The sequence below is a fragment of the Camelus ferus genome, chromosome 35 (assembly GCF_009834535.1).
Source record: "Camelus ferus isolate YT-003-E chromosome 35, BCGSAC_Cfer_1.0, whole genome shotgun sequence".
NCBI lineage: Eukaryota > Metazoa > Chordata > Mammalia > Artiodactyla > Camelidae > Camelus > Camelus ferus.
In genome coordinates this window covers 17,931,483-17,953,765 of record NC_045730.1, presented here as the reverse complement: position 1 = coordinate 17,953,765, position 22,283 = coordinate 17,931,483, and the positions used below count along the sequence as shown (strand labels likewise).

General features: G+C 45.7%; 1 long non-coding RNA gene across 1 annotated transcript; it reads right to left on the bottom strand.

The window, feature by feature from the left end:
* Nucleotides 1-1,716: 1,716 nt before the first annotated feature.
* Nucleotides 1,717-20,831, bottom strand: LOC116661488. The gene is made up of 3 exons (XR_004317363.1): nt 20,604-20,831; nt 2,041-2,056; nt 1,717-1,727 (listed from the first exon to the last, which is right to left on the bottom strand). It is a non-coding gene; the product is annotated as an uncharacterized LOC116661488 (long non-coding RNA).
* Between the last annotated feature and the right edge of the window lie 1,452 nt (nt 20,832-22,283).

The following is a 22,283-nucleotide window of genomic DNA, read 5'->3' as shown; positions in this document are numbered from 1 at the left end:
CAGGTCTTGCCAAAGTTTTGCTCCCAATAGAACCAAGGGCCGGATGGGGACTCCCTGAATCCCTCACAGCCCCCCATGTGGACTCATCTCTGAACCCTCACAGGACCAGCGAGCGAGAAGCCCCAATTGCTTCTATCTTAATGAACTAACACAGGAAAGAAAGAGCACACACAAGGTCATTAATTTGGCTTTTCTCACCGAAACCCCAAGTTACATTTGCTGCCTGGACAGCGGGGCAGGAATGAACAGAAAGATCTGGCAAATGCCTTCTTCAGTCTCCTCCTTGGCCCCGACCAGTCCCCAGCCCAGTCTCCAGAAGCAATCGCTGCTCAGAGAGTCTCCACCAACACACACGAGATTATCTAGCACCTTCTCTGTGAAATGACAACAAGGCAGGGAGATCAGTGCACCGTCTGTTGTCTTGTATTGTTGACACCGTGTCCCGGCAGTGACAGAAGGCAGTGTTTGCAGAAGAGCAATCGTATTTGGGGGGGGTGACCAGGAGTCAGCAACCAAGGACAGGAGACATGTGCGGTCAAGTGACCCTGGGAGGTGTGCGACTTGTGTTAGATGCACAGTTCCAGGAGAAAAGCACTGGGCACTGCAGACACTGGAAATCCTGCAGCATCCCTTCCAGGCAACAAGGCAACCTGAGAGAAACGTGCTCATGGAGGCACTCCCTCCAGAGGCAGGAGTCTAGGGGAACCGCAGGATGAGCAGGCAGCTCTGGGCTGGGCTGGTAGCAGCAGACTGTCACCAACTCCAGGCTGGAGGGACCAAGGGAAGCAAGTGGCTACTAGACTCGGAGCGAGAGTTGTACAGAAGAGGTCACCTCGGAAGAAAAAAGGACCTTTTGGTCAAGGGACATGGCCAACCCCAGGGCAATCTCACAAAGGAGTTAGAGGACCTCCAGTCAGAGACCAGAGAGGAAGGGTCCACTGGGGTTGTCGGAGCAGGTCAGCCCCCACCGGGTTGAGAGCCGATGGGGAAGGAGGGGCGGATCTGGACGGGCATTTGGTCTCAGAGAGCACCTTGTCCTGGGTCTCTTACCCTGCTGTTTTTTTGTTTTTTTAAATTAGATGAGAGATGACGCAGGTGCTCAAGAACCTAGCACCAAGAGCGACCTCGCAGGGAGAGTAGGACATGGCCAGGCGGATGGAAGACTGTCACGTGCAGGGAAAGAGGAACAAACAAATCCCAGGGGCAGGAATGAGCAAGGCAGGTCTGTGGAGCTTTGAGGGGTCTTCCTGACCCAGCAGAACTTGAGGGATTATGAGAAATGCTGGTCAAGGGGTGGGGTCATGCTGGGAAGGGCCAGCAGGTCCATTTCCCTCTGGTGGGGCAGGGAAGAGGTTGCGACGGGAGGTCTTGAGATGAAAGCGGCACTGAGGAAGACCAGCCCCAGCAGAACAATAAATCCACTGAGAAAAGGGGAAATGGGGTTCAGGGAGCCCAGCTGGGAAACCCTGAAGTGAGTGCAGGACAGGAGGATGGAGCCTGGATTTGAACCTGGTAGAGGACTGGCAGGACTTTATTTGCTGGGTGTGGAAGTGAGAGAAACGGGCTAGTGGTAAACATGAGTTTTAACCTCTGGTGACTGGAGAGAGGGGATGAGTTGACAGAGGGAAGGTGAGACGCCCGGTCATCCAGGGCAGGGGTGGGGACCGCGGTGGTGATGAGCTTGGGCTGAGACAGGCTGGGACGGAGAACACTTGTCTCTTTCGATCCTGATCCTGACACGTGCGACCGAGGATGGGGAGGTGGGGGCTGCCCTCCATGGGGCAGGGAATAGCAGGGCACTGTCTACAGAGAACTCACAGACAGTAATGAGATCAACAAAAGTTGATGTGCTTTTGTTACTACGATGACCTGGTCAGTGATAAAATGCTCCTCCTTGAATAAAATCTTTTGTTGGTCTGAGTTCTAAACAACTGCTGTGGTGACTGCTGACTTTTCATAACATATGCAAGCTGAAAGTCGGCATATTTTAATTATTTATCTTTTTTAAAAAATTAGCTGTTTTTAAAAGTGGTGGTAAACTGTACAATTGACCATTCTGATCATGTTTAAGTGTGCAGCTTGGCGGCATTACGTCCATTCACATTATTGTGCAGCCATCACCACCACGCAGCCACAGAACGCTTTTCATCTTGCAAAACTGAAACTCTGTCCTCATTAAACAGTAACTTCCTGTTGTCCCCCCTCCCCCCAGCCCCTGGTGACCACCCTTTTACTTTCTGTCTCTATGAACTGACTGCTGTAAGTACCACATAAAAATGGAGTCATTACTTATGAATAAAGGCATGGTAGTCGGCTTAGGCAACTAATTATAAAGTGAGCCCCATGGAGAACTCAGCCACACTAAGAGTGTCCGCTAAGTTTTCGGCAGAAATTTTGAAGGCCAGAGGGGAGTGGCGTGATGTATTTAAAATGATGACAGGAAAAGACCTACAACCAAGAATACCCTGCCTGGCTCGGCTTTTGTTCAGATTTGAAGGAGAGGCGTCTGTGACAGTTTTCTCTTTTGAGGTACCATGTTCATTTCAATTTTAGTTTTTCCTACTGGCATGGCTACTGTGTGGCTGAAGTTCAATATAAGAACGTTTTCACTTGTCTCCGCTTCTTTTCTGGTCGTAACTGTAACTTATTTTATTTCATGATCACGACTGAAAAAATCTTGCCGTATAGAGAAAAGGAGGGTTAAAAAGTGATCTGCTCTGGAGGTTATGTTAGGTGCGCCCCTGTGACAGTCACACCTCTCTGCAAGTCAGCCAAAGGGGACTTTTTTCATTAAGTTGCTCAGAACACTGAATAACTTCCTAACTCTTGTTCGAAGTTGGAGGCGAGAGCTGGGACCGGTGTCCTGCCTCAGGGTATCCAGATGCTGGCAGACCAGCATCCCCATGCTCACTCACAGTGGGCTCTTTGAGACATATTTTTTTTTAATTGAGGTATAGTCAGTTTACAATGTTGCAAGACACATTTTTTGAACAAACAAACGAATGAATAAGTGAAAGCAAGCCTCTTCTATCTGGCAGTTCCCTTTCTGCACAAAGGAGCACGTGGGATCTTAGCGTGATTTATAAATACACCCAGAAAACATCACAAGGATGGTGTAGTGTATGGGTATAAGGTTTCCAGAGGATTTATAAACGTTGGCATGGCTTTCAATGTCTCAGCGGTACACAGACTAGTTAGCAAGAAATTGTGAACCATGAAAACAGGGTGTTTCCTTAACGAATAAAATTAAAATTGAGAGGAAGCTACGAGGTCAAGAAAGCTGACAGAGTAACACAAGTTGCTGCCAGGAGGAGGGGATGACGCAAAGGAGGAGGGGCGCCACGGTCCCTAGTCAGCTACAGCACCGCCAGCACGAGTTTTGGCTCTTTGATGCCCAAACCAGAGAAATGAGGCTTAGCAAGTTATGACTCTGGTGTGAAGCTTAACAGAACATTCTGTTCACAGCTTCCATGGTGGACCCATCGCATCTGACCTAAAATAGCCCAACAAGTCACAAAGGGTGGTATTCGCTTCCTTCCTCTTCTACACTCGCTGATGGTAATTAAGAACTTGGCTGGGAAAACTAAAAAAAGGTCCGAGAAAAAAGAAGAAGTGTATGAAAATGGTTGATGTGAGTTTTCAGTACATTTTCGGTTAGCGGGTACCCTGTCAGTTTATCACTATGGTGTCTCCCCAGTCGGACTCCCAGCTCACAGTTCAGTCCAGGGGGCTTTCTTGATGATGTGCATGGCGCCGAGTGTCCCTGCTGCGATGCTGAGTGCTCCTGGGGGAGTCTGGGAGCGGATAGGGGCAGGTGAACACTGGCAGTCATGCCCGGGGGGGCCTCCTATTTAGCTACTAGTCCCGACAGGCCTTGCTCTATTTGTAGACCAGTTGAGGGCTTGGATTGGAGGCATGAAGTATGAACTAGAATTGGAACAAGGAAAACACAGGATTAATTACATAGAATTAGGACCCGGAGAGGGTTTTAGCTCGTGCAGAGGAGAGCCCAGGAGAAGCAGGTTTACTGCAACGTTATTTACAGCTGTGAAAGACCAGTAACAGCCAGCAGGTGATTAAGTCAGTCATGGGAACTCTACTTATGAATCTCATGTTATCGATAAAAAAATATATTGTGAAGAGTCAATAATTAGACAAAGGAGTTAATCCCTACTTCATTACTGTAGCTACAGCTGTCTTACAGGAAAACCTGATTATGCTCAAAAGGAAGTCTTTGTTCCTCTTAGGATAAAAATACACACTCAATGGCCTGGCTTACATGGTCCTTTGCTGCTTGTCTAGAATCAGCTTTTCAGCTTCTCTCGCCCCCTTTGCCTCTGTCCTGCGTGCCTGCTGTTCCCTTCCCCACTGCCAGGGAACTCCTGCTAATTCTTTAGACCTTTCACTTGGACTTCACTTCACCGGGGGAACCTTCCATGATCACCCCCTCCAAGGCTGGACTGGGGACCTAGAAATGTGCTCTCTCTGCACAGTCTCATGACTGCCCCGTTACTTCTGACACTGGATCAAGCTCCAGGAGGGTGGAAGACACTGCATCCCCACAGCTTGATACAATCTTTCACACGTACAAACACTCAGTGAGTCGATGAATGAGTTTTAATATTAAGTGAAAATAGGAGAATCCACAACGGTATGTGTGATATGATTGCAAATATTTCTAAAAAACCACACCTTTTAAAACAACAGAAAGAACCTACCGAGTGTTAATATTTTATTTGCCAATTTTCTGTTGCAAACATGTATTATTTATACAATGACAAAGGATAAGTTTTATTTAAAAAATGTGCAGGGAGGGTATAGCTCAGTGGTAGAGCGCATGCTTAACATGGTCGAGGTCCTAGATTCAATCCCCAGTACCTCCACTTAAAATAAATAAATAAAACCTAATTACCTTCCCTGGCAAAAAATAAAAATTAAAAATTAAAAAAATGCAACTGAAAATAGGAAACTGTCTGAATTCAATTGTGCAGTTAAGAATGGTGTTTCAAGCATAGAGCCTGTATCTGTGATTTGAGTTTAAAGAAAAAAAAAAAAGCTTAGGGTAATCTTTTGGTGGAGGGAAGTGACATTTATATAAACTACCCGCATGCCGGCCACAGTGGAGGTGGGCCCAGAGCAAGAGGGGAAATGAAACTCAGGCCTGGTAGCACCTGCCCAGAGGCGGGCAGGGGACCACTCTGTGGATCAAAGAGGGCAAAGCTTGCAAGACAGGTTTGGGGCAGGAACAGGGATGTTGAAGGAACTGAAGGGGTGCCGAAGAAGGGGCTGGGAAAAACCGTGCGAAGAGTGAGGGACAGGAAGGAGCAGGTAGTCTCTGCCAGGACGAGGATGGGCTTGCCTGGTTTAGATCCGTAAAGCAAAGGAGGGAGGGGGACAGAGGGGAAGTCCACCAAGTGGAGGTGACGGAGGTGGAGGTGGTGGGTGCGTCGTGTGCGGGTCTGTGGATCTAGCACACACGGGCAACAAAGTCTTAGAAAAAGACCCCAAGAGAAATTCATAGAAGGCGACACTCAGCTTGACTAAAGGAGCATCATATCTCATCTGGAAGAAAGTTTAAGGTGCCCAAAAAGAAAGGTGTCAAAGGTGAAGGAAACTTGGGATTTCAACCACGATAAATAAACCTCCCCACGTGGTGAAACTCAGCTGGGAGCTGACACACACGTGACTAACGCAGCCAGCCAGCCAGGGACTCGGCTTAGCGAGGGAGGAACTGGGGAAACGGGCCCGGGGATGATGAGCAGTTGTTTGTTGCGCCAGAATAACTGGGTGGAGGTGAGTGTCCCCGACAATTTCTGGCCTGTTGGGCGGTGGCTGGGCAGTTATGTAATGACAACTCCCAAGGACCTTCCTAAAATAACATCACGTCACCAGCAGCTGATAATCACGAACAAAACAATAACAAAATAGGAAACTAGAGCGATTTTTACTGATAGAGTGCTATGCGCTCAGCAGGAGAAGGCACACCTCCCAGAGGTTAGGAGGTGAGAGGTGGAAGATGCTGGACGGGCTGCCCCCCTCCTCAGGTGGGCAGTGCAGGGTCCAGGAACCCCAGGGCGTAGGGAGGAACTCTGAGCCAGGACATCCACCCTCCCGGAACCTAGCCTGGCCCTTCTGGCTGTCCACTTAGGGCCTGAGAGTCAATCCAAGCTGGTTCCTGCCTGGATTTTCTGACTGGGGACCCAATGCCGTGAAGTCAGTTATCTCAGTGCAAAAGGACCAAGGTACATCAGACATTCACCAAGCATGTCAGTGAAACAAAGTGAATTCTCCCTTACCCAGGCATCAACAAAACCTGGCAGAAGCATCTGAAAGGGCAACAGAAGGCACCAGGGTACATATTCCACCAGTAAATCTGTTTCCTGCCTTAATAACCAAGCAGCTGGGCGACCCCTGGCCTGTATCTGAGCAGAGGTCTCACCACCACTTGGCAGCACCGGGAGGTATGCCCAGACCCGCTGTGCCCTCCCAGCCAAGTGTGACCTCAGGGGCTCCTGGCTGTCATGCCCCAAGTTCACACGTAGGGATGGACGGACACAGAGCTGTGGCTGCACACACATGAGCGCACATGCACACGTGCGTGTGCACGCACACACACACACAACACTAAGGTGGGGAACTTGGGAGCTTAGAAACCATGTTTCCTGGCATGTGGTGATGCCAGTCATCAAGGAGGGAGCCTCAAGCTGATGTCCCCCAGACAGGATGTGCGGAGTCTGGGTGCTCAGGTCTCTGGCTCCAGTCTTTCTTCGGGCTCAGCTGCATTCCTGCATGTCCCTTTGTGAACATTTTTCTTTGATCCTTGAGTCAGTGAGTTCCCCTCTGGAGCTAAACTAGCTTGAGCTGCGGTTCTATCCTTTACCATCAAAACAACACGCAGAGGCTGGTGAAATCAGCGCGGGCACTGGCCAGAGAGAACCTAGCTGCCGAGGAAGCAGGCTCGTCGGAGTCTGGATGTTGACGGCCCAGATGTTCTTGCTCTTGACCGAGGGGATATCCCGGGGAACGCTGCTGTAGGTGCTGTGAAAGAAAGACAAGCAGATGAAGCTGGAAAGCGGGGACAGGGTGGATGAAGGAGGTACCAGAGAAGGCTAGGGAGGGCTGGCAGGGGCACGGCAGGGACACGGATGCTGTGGTTACCAGAACGCCAACTTCAGAGACCACGACCATGAGTACGACAGCAGGTTTACCCACCCAGGTAGGGAGCTCATCATTTAGAGGATGAACTTGGCTGATCTGGGGACAGAGACAGACAATACATGTGAGTCAAGATGCCATGCATCAGGAATAGTGCTTCAGATCTGCAGGATTAGGACGTAAACGCAACTCATAAAAGAAAATTATATGAACTGTCAGCCTTATAGTAAATCATATGTCTGCAAACAATAGGGTGACCATAAAACCCCGCTCGCAACAGCCCTGATTTACACCCATTGTTTCAGTGTAATTGTTAACAGCACCCTCTTTCCCACTCACAGCTATCTGAGTTTGGGTGGTCAGTTCCTCAGTCACCCCAGTGAGCAGCTAACCTGCCACTGTGTCACGGTCAAAGGGAGAGAGGGGTTTCAAGGTCCCAGCATGGAGGGAAAATGGTAACCTCTGCCCAGAAAAAGTACAGGGAAACCGCAGAGAGCCGTGAGAGGGCAGGAAGGAGGGAAGAGGCAGTTTGGGGAAGAGAGAGAAAAAAAATGAAACTGCTGTCCCATGTGGTAGCAAAAGAGGAAGATATAAGGAATAAACAAAATGATATGGAAAACAAAATCAGCAGCCAGAGAAAACTGCTGAGGACGGTGGGTGGAGCTGCTGGCGAAGCCTGGTGAGCTCAGGCCCTCAGGGATGTGTGGTCCCTGGCACAGCGGGGATGACTGTGGAGAATATTGAGGTGTCACGGATGCAGAGGGGTGAGTCACAGAGGTTGAGCCAGACCGGGCAGATTCCAGGGCTGAGTGACTTGCTGCAGGCACTCAGGTCAGCAGGCGTCATCCCCAGGGACCAGAGCCGGGCAGAGCTGACGATGAACGAGCTCGGGACTCAGGTCTGGGTCAAAGGGAGAAGACGGACACAGTGGACCCTCTGAGGAAGCTGCTGTCTGAGGTCCTCCCAAGGATTCATGCTTTTGATCCTGAGAAATTCAACGTCACCGTCAACTCTGACTCTGGGACAGACATCAAATTCTAAAAATACGATCAACTTACATTAACCCCTTAACTTGGGCAGACAAGGAAATGAGATCCAGGGGGGCCGAGTGGCTTTGCTAGGTCCACGCAGCCAGGCGGTGGCATGTCTGCAGTGCAGTGACAACGCGGGGTGGCCTGGTTCTCAGGGCAGCTCTCAGTGCATTGTAAAGATCACAGTGGTCCGTGAGATGCTCCCAGAAGCCCTTCCTTTTGGGAATGAACCATGTCAACCAGAATGGTAAAGGGCTTCAGAAACCTTGAAGTGAAAAATCAGTTTAACCCAGGATTTTCTGAGTAAATTTGATTATGATAGTTTTTTTCATATAACATGGAATTCCTTTTTCCAGGCACATATAAGAACATACTTTGGTGAGGCAATCCATGTGGTTCTTGGCTGCTTAGAACACACCCAATTTCCCTGGGGCGAAGGGTGCCTCCTTGCCTACCAGGAGCTGTTGTTAGTGTAATAAATGTCTACGCCCACCGTGTGACAGGATCGGCTTACTCATCACCTGCCTGCAACTGTCAGGCCTTTAAGGAAAGGACGTGCCTGCCGTATTACTGTGCCAAGTACATAATGTGTCTGCAGTGAATTGATAAAGAAATAAGTATCTCAGAACCGAGGGGGGAAAATCAAGAGAAAAAAGCAGGAATATGGGGAGTAACATTGAAATAGAAAAATGAAGCCAAAACCTGAGTGAAAGAAAGAAAAGAAAAGAAAGAAAGAAAGACAGAAAGACAGACAGACCCTGAGGAAGTGGTGAAAAGAAAGGGAACTGAAAATAGGGCTATGAAAGCTCAAGGCACAGTTTGCAGGGACAGAGGACCCGGGAGGCAGTACCAAAAAAGAACAAAAGTTGTCATTTATTGAGTAGCAGGAATTCAAAAGACTCAGATGGTGAGGACTTGTTTTGTTTGCTGAGATTGATGAAGATTGCATCTCCATTCCACATGGAGGAAAAGGGAAGAAGAAACATCTCTTTCCTTTTAAAAGCACAAACTACTATACAAAATTAAGGCACGATTACCATATTATATTATGTAATCGGCCTTGTGTGGTGAGAGCACTTATAAGTGAAATAACCCAAAACACCTGCCAATAGTGCGTTAACAGACGACGTTAACAGGGCAGGAGCCCTGCTCTCGGGTCATTTGCGTGACGCCAGCATCCCTTAACCTCTTCGAGTTGTGGGCTTTTTTAAATTCCCGCCTCCTATTAAACTATAAGTGCAGGAAATTATATTTAGTAACTTGCAGTAACCTATAATGAAAAAGAATATGAAAAGGAAGATACGGGCGGGGGCTGGGCCCAGCAGATCTGTGCCGCAGGAAAAGGGTTCCCCTCCTGAGAGACCGTGTCCCCTCCTGTCTGGTCTCTGTCCTCGCTGATCTGTCCCGCTTCCTGGCACCACTTAGTAGACTTTTTCAGAGAAGAGGACGGGAGGGGGAGTCGGATATTTCCCAAGAGTAACATCTGAGTGAAAACTAGAGAGAGGGCAGTGCTGGCCTAGAGGGGATTGACAAGGGATGGGTGGTGAAACCTCAGGCGTTGTAGGGAAGGTGTTCTGTGGGGGAAACAGAGGAACCATTATCCTTTCCAAGCCCTGTGTGGGCGACTGTGTCCCCACCCATCTGTAAGGCTGGTGCTGGGTGAAAAAGTTGCCGTGGTGTTTTTGCATCTCAGACCTCTGCCAGCCCCAGTGCAGGTTGGCGAAAACTGCTTCCAGGCACCTGTCGCTCTGGCTGGGGCTGGCACTTGGCTGGCTCGGAGCTCCTGTCCAGGTCCTACGGATTCCCCTTTTCTGCATCTTGCTCGCTAGTCTATATCCTCAGACTTCCTCAGAGTATAAAATGTTGAACTTGGGTGTAACTTGGGAATGGTTTTGTTTGATTAACTGAAGTACACGGAAAGGTCCCTGGAACAGTTATGAGAGATGCCAGCCTGTCGACCCCCTGCTGCCCTGGAAGTCTAATCTGCTCCCTTTTTTTAAAAGTTGAAAGTGTATCTGTAGATGAGCTTGGGAATTTGTACCAAACTTTGTTCAAAGTTTTCCCTCTTGAAAAGCTGCAATTCTATTTCACCAGGAGAGAAGGAGGGAGAGAGAGAGAGCAGCTTACTGGCAACGTGAGGCAAACCACCTGGTCAGTCAAAGGCACAAACAGTCCCTGCAGAGGGTCCCCCAGGCACTCTCGGAAGGGGTATTGGGGAATCCCTCTAGCGTGCTGTCCTGTTTGCGGGGCCAGAGAGGGAAATTTCCCTGGACCTGCGCTGACCACTGCTCACCCCTCTGAGGGCTCCAGGCACCGAGCCTTCACCACTTCCTCCCCATGCTTTCCCTCATTTTCTCTGCTGACCGAGACACACTGCAGCATTAACCCCTCAGCCCTGGTGAAATAAGTTACCCTAATCTAGAAAACAGCACCCCATCTAAACTGGTGCTGCGTTTGGAACCAGCTATTCAGAACTAATAGCTATTTAGAACTCAGTGGAAGAGGTTAGCATCGTTTCATTTATTGTTTTGTGGCTACAAGACCCTGAACAATGAATCGAGAATATGCCAGAAGGTGAAAAGGTTGCTTGGATTTCAAAGCAAAAGGAGACCTGAGGGGAGATTTAGTAGGAGTTTGTTCAGTCAGAGCTGCAGAGGTGACCTCCCAAGCAGGTAGGCTGATGGTCTGAAAGAACAGGAGCCACCAAGAGTCAAAACCAGAACAAGAGCCCAGGTGTTCCTGGTGTCAGGCCCTGTCCTATTTCTAGAACAACAGGGTTCCAAACACACTGAAGGAAAGCCTGTTATATCACAGTTTAGGATGGGAGGAGGAGGATGGATGGATTCAAATGATACATAGTTTTGAAAGTGAGATATATGATGTTTAATGTGACAGTAACTGGAAAACCAGGAAGATTTCAACCTGGCGGGTTTATCTTCAGAATTCAGCAGAACGCTTTTATAGAAGCCCATTAGGGCGGAGAGTATGCATTCTCGGAGGACAGAAACTGTCACCGGGGTCCTGTGTGCAGTGCCCACCATGGGAACCTGGACCATGGGTGCTCAAAGAGCAGTAGCCACGATGCCCCCTTGTCTAGGACACTCTCGTGTCCAAGGACACCACCAAGAACTCTGTCCGAAACACACAGATCTTCCTTGGAGCTGAACTTGGATGTGATTCACCCATCCCCTTAGCCTAAGTTTTCAAGCAACCAAAATATACGGGCGCAAATAAAGAAGTAAAGAAATAGATGTAAGAGAGACAAACTGCTCTGTATAAAATAAATAAGCTACAGCGATGTATTGTACAGCATAGGGAAGATAGCCAATATATTATAATAACTTTAAATGGAGTATAATCTATAAAAATATTGAATCACTCTGTCCTACAATCAAAACTAATATTGTAAATCAACTATACTTCAATAAAATTTGAAAAAAGAAATAGTAAAAAGAGAACGTATATATATTTTTAAGGTGTTTGTTCCTAAAGCATTGTTTAACATTGTTTCAGGACAGGAAAAAAACACAAAAAGTAAGCATTTCTTTATTGCAGCAGTGACCATACAAACCATGGCCTGTGTGGTCAAAACCACTGTTCTGTGATTTTTCTGATGCCCTATTTTGACTCCTACAAGTTAGCACTTCTTAGCATTAAACATTCTTCTCCTGAGACATTGACTATTTATTTAGCATTTACGGCAAAGAAGATAAAATTCAGAATATATGCAGAAAATATCCATTGGGCCCTTCTGGAGACTAGGAACTTGTATACACTAAGCCTTAAGTATTTATTTCTTTGCTAAAGTAAAAAGTTACAATGCCGGAAAACTTAGCTAATTTCTAGTTTGCCACAATAGCTTTTTTTTCTCTTGTTCTCCTTTACTTTTCTTCATCACTTGCGCCTTCTCCCTGAGCCCCAGCTTTTGAGACCAGCATCACGCCTTCTTGGTGCACACCTCGTGGGGACTCCATCCTCTCTCCCATCTGCCTCTGCCTCTACCTGGGGGGAGGGTTTAGCACATGCTTACTGTGCACAAGGTCCTGGGATCAATCCCCAGTACCTCCATCAAAAACAAACAAACAAATAAATAAATAAACCTAATTACCATCCGCAAAAGAAAACAAAAACAAAAACAAATTTTTTTTAAGTTAAAAAAAATTTTAATGCCTTCCAGTTAGGTTTTTTGATGTTTTTATTAAGACAGTGCTTTGAGGAAACATAGTAATTGGTAAGACCATTTTGACAAAGGGGTTGTTATCTTCAGAATTTTAAATTAGACATTCCAGCTTGGCCTGCTTTTATTCAGTTTCCCTTTCAAGAGGGCTTGTGTTTATATTGTGCATTTTACCTGAAGTAGAAAAACATCTCATTTCTTGTACTTAGGAAGTGGTTTTGGCACCTGGAAAGACCTCAGACTGTGATAAGCAGACCTTGGCAGGATGGAGGTTCTGACAATACATGCCCCAGGCCACCCAACGAGAGGCAGAACCGTCCAGAAATGACGCATGCCAGTGGCTACGGTTAACCCGTATGAGTTTGCATCAATCTGCCCAAATGAATGACGAAAAGCCACAGAAATCACACAATTTGGTGTTCCTGCACCGAACAGTTTCTTATAAATCTGTTAGTTACAACAGTTTTTCACCTATGAATACAAGTCTCCAAACTCCGGAAAATTTAGCTAATTTCTAGTTTGTCACAATAGCTTTTTTTTCCTCTTGTTCTCTTTTACTTTTCTTCATCACTTGCGCCTTCTCCCTGAGCCCCAGCTTTTGAGACCAGCATCACGCCTTCTTGGCGCACACCTGGTGGGGACTCCATCCTCTTTCCCCGCTGCCTCTGCCTTTAGCTCAGCCTGATATTTGTTTCACGTTTGTCTACATTCAAGGCTCCCTCTCCGCAGGGCCAGACTCCAGTCATCAGGAGAGAATCCTATTTGATAATCTGAATTATGCGTCAAAGAGAATTTTCACGGGGCTTCCAGTGTGAGTGTGTGCACATGCACGCACATACGTACACACACACTTGCACACACACACCAAGAGGTGAACCCAGTGTTCCAGGAACATCATGTCAGTTTAATTCCTGGACCAGCCAGAAGAACCTAGAGGGGAGGGGAAGCTCCTTCCTCCCAGACGACTCTCATGCTGAATTGATAGCTGGCTGAGTATAGACGTCTACATAAGAAATAATTTCCCTTCAAGATTCTGCAGAATTTTTTTCTATTTTCTCTACCTATTCAGATGCTTCATCCTTGTCTCCAAGATTCTGAAACTTTGTGCTGATGGGTCTTAGTTCATTATTGTGACATCCTGGGATTCTTCATTTGGAAACTCATTTTTCAGACTTGGGCAACTTATATGCATAATTTGTTTAATGGTATCCTCTCATTTATTTGCTCAGTTAGCTTTTTTCTGGACCCTTAATTAGATCCTAGAAATTTCTCGTGGTTTTTTCCATCCTATTTTCCTTTTTTAATTTCTGAGATATTTTCTCAATTTTAACTTCAAAACCTTCCAGAAATAAAAAATATATATATTTTCTCCCATTATATTTTAATTTTAAAGCACAATGTTGTTCTCAGGAAAACTTTCTCCTCTTTCCAGAAAATCAACCTCCAGTCTCGCGCCAGGGCAGGAAGGGGAGTTTCAGAAGTAAGTGGGAAGATGTTCTGGTTTCATTGTACTTAAACAGATTTTAAACCAAATCTCTAGTTTTCAGCTCCTCGGAAGCATCAGTGGTTGCATTTCTTCAGCCTTTGAACTTGGTAGTTTCTGTAAGATTCTTTCTTGACTTTTCCCAGCATTGGGTTAGGGTTCAGTTTCTTGGTTCTGCTATGTCCATTACCAGCTATCTTTCTGCTTTCCAATTCCCTCTATTTTTCCCTGGTCTTCATGATTTATGCCTTTCAAAAAATCCTTTGTTGTTATATTAGTGGTGCTTCAGGAGAACACGGAGGCTAAAACACACCCTCAGCTCACCATCTCTAACTGGAAGTCAGCCATAAGAGCACAGGGCACCTCTCCTTTGCATGAAAACAAAACTCTGTATTTCTCTTAAATCCCAAAAAGTCCTTATGCATTAAAATTTTTTTGGACGTGTGTGGCTCTTATTGTCTAGCAATTTCATCTCACTGTAGTAAAGGAAGTGTGTGATGTAAGGTTGAGAACCACCACTGCAGCATGTAGAGGCTGCTGAATTTATTACCCACCTGCCACTAAGGGCTCACTCTTCATGCTAAGCCTTGCTGAACACACCGATGATTCAGTGAACACTTAGTCACAGCAATTTCATTTTCAGTCTGTAATCCTTCTCAATGGCGATGAAAAGTAAAAGTTCCATATTCCCACGTGTCCTTATATGCTGTCTCTTCTTGTTTTGGTTTTTAAGTGGACACCAGACAAATGTCACCAGCACAATCTGTGTCCATGAGGGGGTTAGGTTCCCCGTGTGCCTCAAGGACTCAAAGCCCAGTGTGTAGTGCTGTGCGCTTTGGTTAGAGCTGGGGTTTATAATGGGATGGAGTCGGCTTCTAAAGCTGACTTAGCTGAGCTCCCTGCGCTGTGTGGATCAGCATCTCATGGGGAGAGTAGGGATGATTGGGGGCTGCCACATCCGGTGCTCCACGTGCCCCTGTGCAGGGAAAGTGCTGGATGAGTCTGCTGCTCAGTGTTACAACTCAGTTATGACAGCAACCTGGATCCGGGCGAGAGACCAAGCAGCACTCATAGAGTTGGAGAACTCAGGCTTATTACTCCAGCAGGCCCAGAGGAGTTAACACTCCAAGCTCTGGACCCCGGCTGCAGGTTTACACAAGCTTTTATAAGCTTCCAGTTTACACTTTGCAACATCATATGCAAATAAGGTATAACAAAAGTTGTCTAGGAACAAGCTTTGTAGAAATGGACCAATCAGGAGGGAGAGAAATAACCAATCAGGAGTGAGCTCAGGGAACCAATAGAATTTTAGGGGTAAGTAAGCCGTTTCAGAGGCAAAACGTGAGATGGAGCCTCTGGGCCAGGGAACCGGATGGTGCCGGCAGGAGAGTAGTGGCCCTGCCTGGGGGTCCTGCCTGTCTTTTTTATGGGGCTTCCCACCTCAATTCCAGCTGTCACAGAAGAATGGGTAACAACATGGGCTCTGGGGTGGACAGCTTGGGTTTGAATCCTGACCCCACCATTCATGGCCACTCTGTGACTTGGGAAGTTACTTAATCTCTCTATGCGTTGGTTTTACTTCTCTGTGAAATGGGGATTCTAGCATCGCGACCTCAGAGAGTTGTGAGGCTTCAATGTGGTAACGCACATAAAATGCTGTGAATGTGGCCTGACCTCACTCCCAGTTAGGAATCAGCATCGCAGACGGTGCACCAGGATCACCGGGTCACTCCTTCGTTTCCTGGTTTGGGGCTTTAAGGAGATGCGGTCGGAAAATTTATCCTGGTTCCTTCAGAGCAGAGGTGCAGCTGGTAGAGATGTTTCTGTGTAGTCATCAGAGCTCTGCTCGTCAAAACAAACAAGAGCTAGACTGTTACTCAAGGGCGTATTTTGAAAATAAATTTGTGGTCAGCATCATCTCAACTTCAGGATAGAATCTAAACTCCAAATCTGCATTAACTGCTCACTGGCCCTTAAGAGACCCACTAGACAAGAGGGCCCCAGCCGGTTCCACAGCTCAGGGGAACCAGAGGACAGCAGCAAGTGAGTGTTTACAAAGCTCGTGTGAGAAAAAAAATGTCTCCTTAGATTCTTTAGAACAACCACCACCACTAAACCGAATCGAGGTTACTGGTTTTTTTGAGGACGAGGAGGGTGAAGTTGGGATGGCTCTGACATTCCTTTTTAAGGAAATCAGCAAGGGATGACTCTCTGAGGACTGGAAGCAAGGATCAATGATGCGAACAAGGTCATACCGCTTAAAAACAATGTCCATTATCATTAAAGACTTTCCCATAATGCCTTTCTGCTCTGATTCCCCACCCACCCCGGGCTGCTGGAATAGAAGACACACATCTTAGCCCCTTCACAGGGGAGAAACTGCCTCCATGGAATTGGTAACTTTACTGTAGCTTAAAAAGTATCTCCAAGTAAGCAGATTTTCTTTGGTTTCTATCTGGAAAAGAGCCAAGTCAAAAAAACAAATACTAAAAACCATGACTTGGCAAAGATACTTAGAAAGTTGACTACTTAGCTCTTGTTTTAAAAAATAACCATGACTTTTTAATGGACTCTGGTTGAATCTACACTATAGGAAATCGTTTCCTAGAACAAACTAAACCCTAAATTGCTTTAAAATGTCATAAGATGTTTGTTTAGAAGTATATTTTAAGCACTTCATGCAAAAGTAATGCAAGGAAGCACGTCTTCATTAGCATAAGTCCAGTAGACTTTTTTCTTTTTGGTACACTGAAATAATACATATGCCATTTTTCACGGTGTAAAAAGAGCACTTAATTGAAAGGGTGACAAATATTTTGGCTGAGAGGTTTCAAGATATGAGACCCGGATGGGTGTATTTGTAACAGTTCCCAGGAGTGAAGACGGCAGGAAATGAAGACGCCCAGTCTCTTCTCCTTCCCTGCGCACAAGCAGAACTGTGGACACGATTCATAGAATGATGACAGTGAATGTTTTCCCTGAAACTACAGGAAATGTAATTTCAGTGCTTGTACTTTTTTTTTTCCTGTGTCCTCTTGAGATTCCTTTATCTATTGCGTTTTTTCCCCCTCTTAAGGTCGTTCTTCTGATGGACTTTCTCTGTGTGGCTTTGCCTTCTGTCTAACATCCAAACACACCCCTTCCTTCTGGGGGGATGGGCTGGACCTGGACCACGGGGCATGAGGGTGGGTGGGGGGAGAGTGGCTAAGCTGGAGACAGTGGCTTTTAGTAATTCAGGATTTTCTATAAGAGCTCTCTTTTTTCTTCTCCAGAGGACATTTCATGTTTCCAGACTTCTGTTTATTACCATGGCATGAATTGCGGGTACAGTCATCCACAAGATAATCGTAGTGACTTCAGGAGTCAAGATCCTATTTACTCTCCTTCAAGAAAAACTGCTCACTCTTTGCTTGCTTCTTGGTTTTTTTTGGGGGGGGGGCGTAGAGAAGAAGACACACAACTCACACTGTACAAAGCTTTTTGCTTTTCCAGGTGTGTTTTCTGATAGCAACACCTGGCCTGCATTGGAAGGAGAATTGGCTTCTTACTGGCGAATGTCTGAGAGATTTGGTTGGCTACTCAGAAGGTTAGTTTATTCTTTCATAAAGCATGCTCAGTGATGACTCTCAGGGGGCTATCAGGAAGTTCAAAGCACTTTGCACATTGCAAAACATTACTTATCTAGAAGTGTTCATTCTGAACGTAGCAGGTGCTTGAAAAAAAAAAGAGTTGAGCCTATTATGCAAGGCAGCATCCGCCTTCCACACTCAGTATTTCTTATTGGAGAGTCTCTTGCAGTTTGACCAGGGCTGCAAGTGTCGACCATTTACCTTCTGGCTTGAGCTGGATGGCCTGGGTGCACCCCCGGCTCAGTCCTCGCCACCCACGGGGCCTAGGACAAGCTGCCATCTAAGAGGGGCGTGGTCACCGATGGGTGCTTACAGCTGCCAGAGCCAGCTTGCTTGGCCATAGCTTGTTTAATTTCTGAGGCAGGAGTTGAAAAACCCCACTGACTTTACTGATGAGCTGATATACTATGTGGGATTTACTTCAGAATAACCCAGGGGATGGGGTGGGGGGAGAAGGGGAGGGTGGAGAGGAGAGGCGACGGTGGTCTGCGGGTTCACAGCTGCAGAAGCTGAGTGCCCAGGACCGGGCAGTTCAGTCTGTTGGTCTCTCTGCTTCTGCCTGATTTTGAAAGGTCCCATTAATAAAAAGTAAAAACAAACAAACAAAAGAGCCCTCCAAAGGGACTCAGGAGGTAACAATTTGGAAACCAGCTTCTGAAATCCCATTTGGTGTGTTGGTGTTTTTGTTTTTTTTTTTTTCAAACAAAGGAAAAAGCCCCTCAGGTACTTGAGCTGAGTGGGGGAAACATCAGCCCGGAATTCTCAGGAGCAGCTGTCTTCTGACTCATCCCAGCCCCCTCCCCGGGGGCTGCAGTGAGGTTTCTGGCTAGTGGACAGGGTATTCCCCTGTCCCACGCTGGCCTGCAGTGACTCATACGCCAAATCAAAGTTTCACATCTAACAGTCATGGGCATTGATTATCAAGGTTGGAACCCTGACTGAAGTGAGGAGAGCCCTCACTTGACAGCCCTCTTTAAAGGTCAAAACTTTCCTCCAGAGAAGATTCTTTTCCATCTGGAAGCTTCTGAGTTGATGTCACCCTAGCTAGGAGCTTAAACGGGGATGTTCCCTAAAAATACACTTGGCTCTTTGGTGACATTCATTTGAAGGTTGAAATCAGCCTAGACCATAAACTGACTTGTTTACTTAGGTTAAAGAAATGCCTGGTGGCCAGGGAGCTCACCCTACCCTTGGTTATTAGACTGTCCGCACAGCAGACCAGCTGCTTCACTTTGCCTCTGACGTCACTGGACTGTGGAAGAGGGCGGGCTGCCTCCTTTGACCCCGGCCCATGGATCAGACACGAACTGGTCAGGCCCTCCTCTTTCACGGAGCCAACAGCCGAGTCAGAGATCTTCCTTGTTCAGGGTGCCAGGCAGCCACTGCCCAGGGATGGCAAGTGAGATGAAGTCCTTTCTACCCCTGACCTCATCTTCTTCCCGCTTTTCAAGTGAGGGAACAGCCTTAGGGAGGGCAAGCCACCTCCCTCAGGCCCTGCCTGTCATGGCTAAGCTGGCTTTGAGGTTGCTTCTCTCTGAGCACAAGGAAACAAAAGCTGCTCTGCACAGAATTCAAAGATACAAATCAAGCCACAGATAAACATCACATGCATCCTGAGAATAAGAGAGCCACCATCTGCCCATGTTTCTCATACCTTGAACTAACGGTGTGGTAACTGTGTTTAGGATAGAAAAATCGATCCTAAGGTTTATATGAAATTTCAAGAGAGAGTTTGGCCAATCCCCAGATAGGATTAAAAAAGAAGAGTAAACTTGGAGGCCTCATACTTCCTGATTTCAAAACTTAAACCACAAAGCAACAGTTAATCAAAACTGTGGTACCGGCTTACAGACAGACATGGGGACCAATGGAATGGAATAGAAAGCCCGGAAATAAGCCGTTATATACATGGTCCAATTACTGATGACAGTGATGCCAAGACCATTTAATGGGGAGGTCAGTCTTTTCTGCAGATGATGTTGGGAAAACTGGACATCTCCAAGCAAAGATTGAAGTTGGAACTTTACCTTATACCATATACAGAAATTAAAGACCTAGGTATAAGAGCTAAAAATATTAAACTCTTAGAAGAAACATGGTGAAAAGTCTTCATGGCACTGGATTTGGCAATAGTTTCTTTGAAAAAACATCGAAAGCACAAGCAGCAAATGAAAGAGGTAAATCAAGCGCATCACAGTCAAAACCTTCTGTGCATCAAAGGACATAATGCAATGAAAAAAGGTAACCCACAGAATAGGAGACGATACTGTAAATAACTTTTCTGATCAGAGATTAATCTCCAGAAGATATAAAGAACTCCCGCAGCTCAACAACAACAAAACAAATCACCTGATTAAAAAATGAGCAAAGGATTTGAATAGATATTTCTCCAAAGAAGATATACAAATGGCCAATAAGCACAAGAAAAATCTCAAAATCACTCATCATTGCATACACGCAAGTTAAAACCACAATGAGACACCACCTCACACTCATTAGGGTGGTGAATATATAGATATTTAAATATAATAATAATAAAAACATACTAATAAATGTATGTGTTATTATATATAAATATATTTACATAATAAATATTTACATTTACATAATATATATATATCATATATATTTTTTTTAAACACCCAGAAAATAACAAGCATTGGTGAGTATGTCGAGAAATTGGAACCCTCGTGTACTATTGGAAGAAATGTAAAATGGTGCAGCTGCAATGAAAAACAACATGGTGGTTCCTCTAAAAATTAAAAATAGAATTACTGTCTGATCCAGCAAGTCCGTGTCTGGGTACATACCCAAAAGAATTGAGAGCAGGAAATTGAAGAGCCATTTGTATACCTCGGACACAGCAGCATTATTCAGAACAGCCAAAAGGTGGAAGCAACTCATTTGAAATGAGCACTGGGCAGGGGAGAGGAAGGGGAAAGGAAGAATCCAGAGCACAAGGAACCTGAGCTGTCAATCAGCCAGAGCGCAGGGAACCTGAGTTGGCAATCAATCAATCAAGCAATCATGAAACCAGGATATAAAAACAGGAAAAACAAAGGAACAGTGCCACTTTTCCTCTCTTGGATCGGCCCACTCCCAGTTCTCAGGAGTGCACCATCTTTCACTATTTCTTTTACTTCACTAATAAAAATCTTGCTTTTATCACGCTTTTTGTCTCTCGTCAAAAATTCTTTTTTTTTTTTTGGATGACTAAGAACCGAGGTCATTCTTATTTCCCTTTTCCTGGTAACAAAATGTCCATCAACACATGAATGAATAAACAAAATGTGTTTAGAGACACAATGGAATATCACTCAACCTTGAAACGGCAGTACATTTTGGAACCTGCTACAACACGGAGAAACCTGGGGGACATAATACTAAGTGAAATGAGCCAGTCACTACAGGGAAAATACCATATGATGCCACTCATATGAGGTACTAGAGCCGGCAAGGCATAACAGCAGAAAGTAGAATGGTGGTCTTCAGGGGCTGGAAGAGTGAAAAAAATGAGGAATTACTGCTTTAATGGGTAAAGAGTTTCAGTTTTTCAAGATGAAAGGAGTCCTGGAGATGGATGGCGGGGATCGTTGCACAGCAATATAAATAGAGTTAGTAACACAACTGCATACTTAAAAATGGTTAAGATGGTCAATTTTAGGTTATGTGCATTGCACCACAATAAAAAAGGAAATAAATGTGTTGATTTATTGAACTAATCCCCTAAAAGCTATAATACAGTATATTAGTGACCTCAAGCTTTCACTTCTCTCTTTATTCATAACTTTTGCCATCTGACTTAACGGTTCCTCCCAAGCAACAGAGCATATTTATTTTCTGTCCCTTCTCAAACCAGCTTAGATTCGCTGAACCCCAGAGAATCTGCAGATGCATGAGTGGTTATTAATGATTCTTGTTTAAAACCACTGAGTTTTGGTGTAATAGCAAGCTAATTTAAGTCCAGACACGCTTCAGATTTTAGAACAATATTAATGATGCCTGTGTGCATTTCAAATAATAAAAATACTCACACACCAAAACTCATAGGAGAGCATCCATGCATCACCCCTTGAGAGCACGTTATAAAACTGAGTAAGAGTTCTGCTTCTAGGAAGGTGAACTACAAATCCCGAAACCCTTCTGCTATAAAATCTAAAAATTTTAGGTAAAATTCAGTGTTTTAGGTGAATGGATAAGCTTGCAAGAGACTAAGGAATCTCGCATAAGAATTAAGCACGAGTTCAGGGATGCCAGCCCACACGGACTCTGTGGCTAAACCAGAAATATCTATTATTGCAGATGATCTAAGCTCTGTTTAAACAGCCTCATTGACAGACACAGGAGACAAGTCTTCTGCACCATTTGAAAGGGAGTCAAATCAATGAACACACCCCTCATAACCTAAAAACACATATACACACAGCCCAGACCCAGGAAAAACTAGTCACTCAGGAAAGAGTGAAGTAAGAAAAAACAAACAAACAAAAAAAAAAACACCAAAAACCCACATCACAGAAGCAGAGAACAAAGGATAGGACTATTCCTGCCTTGGCTCTGGGATAAAATTTCAAAATTCTTCCTGAGTATTCCTAGCCACTGGCCAGCCCTCATATCAGCTGGGTTTGCACGGCCTGGAAAGCCACATGTGGAGAGTTCTGATTTAAACTGGACGTGGTTGGCACCGTCTTCAGTGCCAGGAAGAAGCAAAAGAAAATCCTTCCTGAGTACACTCACACCAACTAGGCCTTAAATCTTTCCCACAGCAAAATGACAAACAGCATGGGCTCACATTCAAAAATTATAAA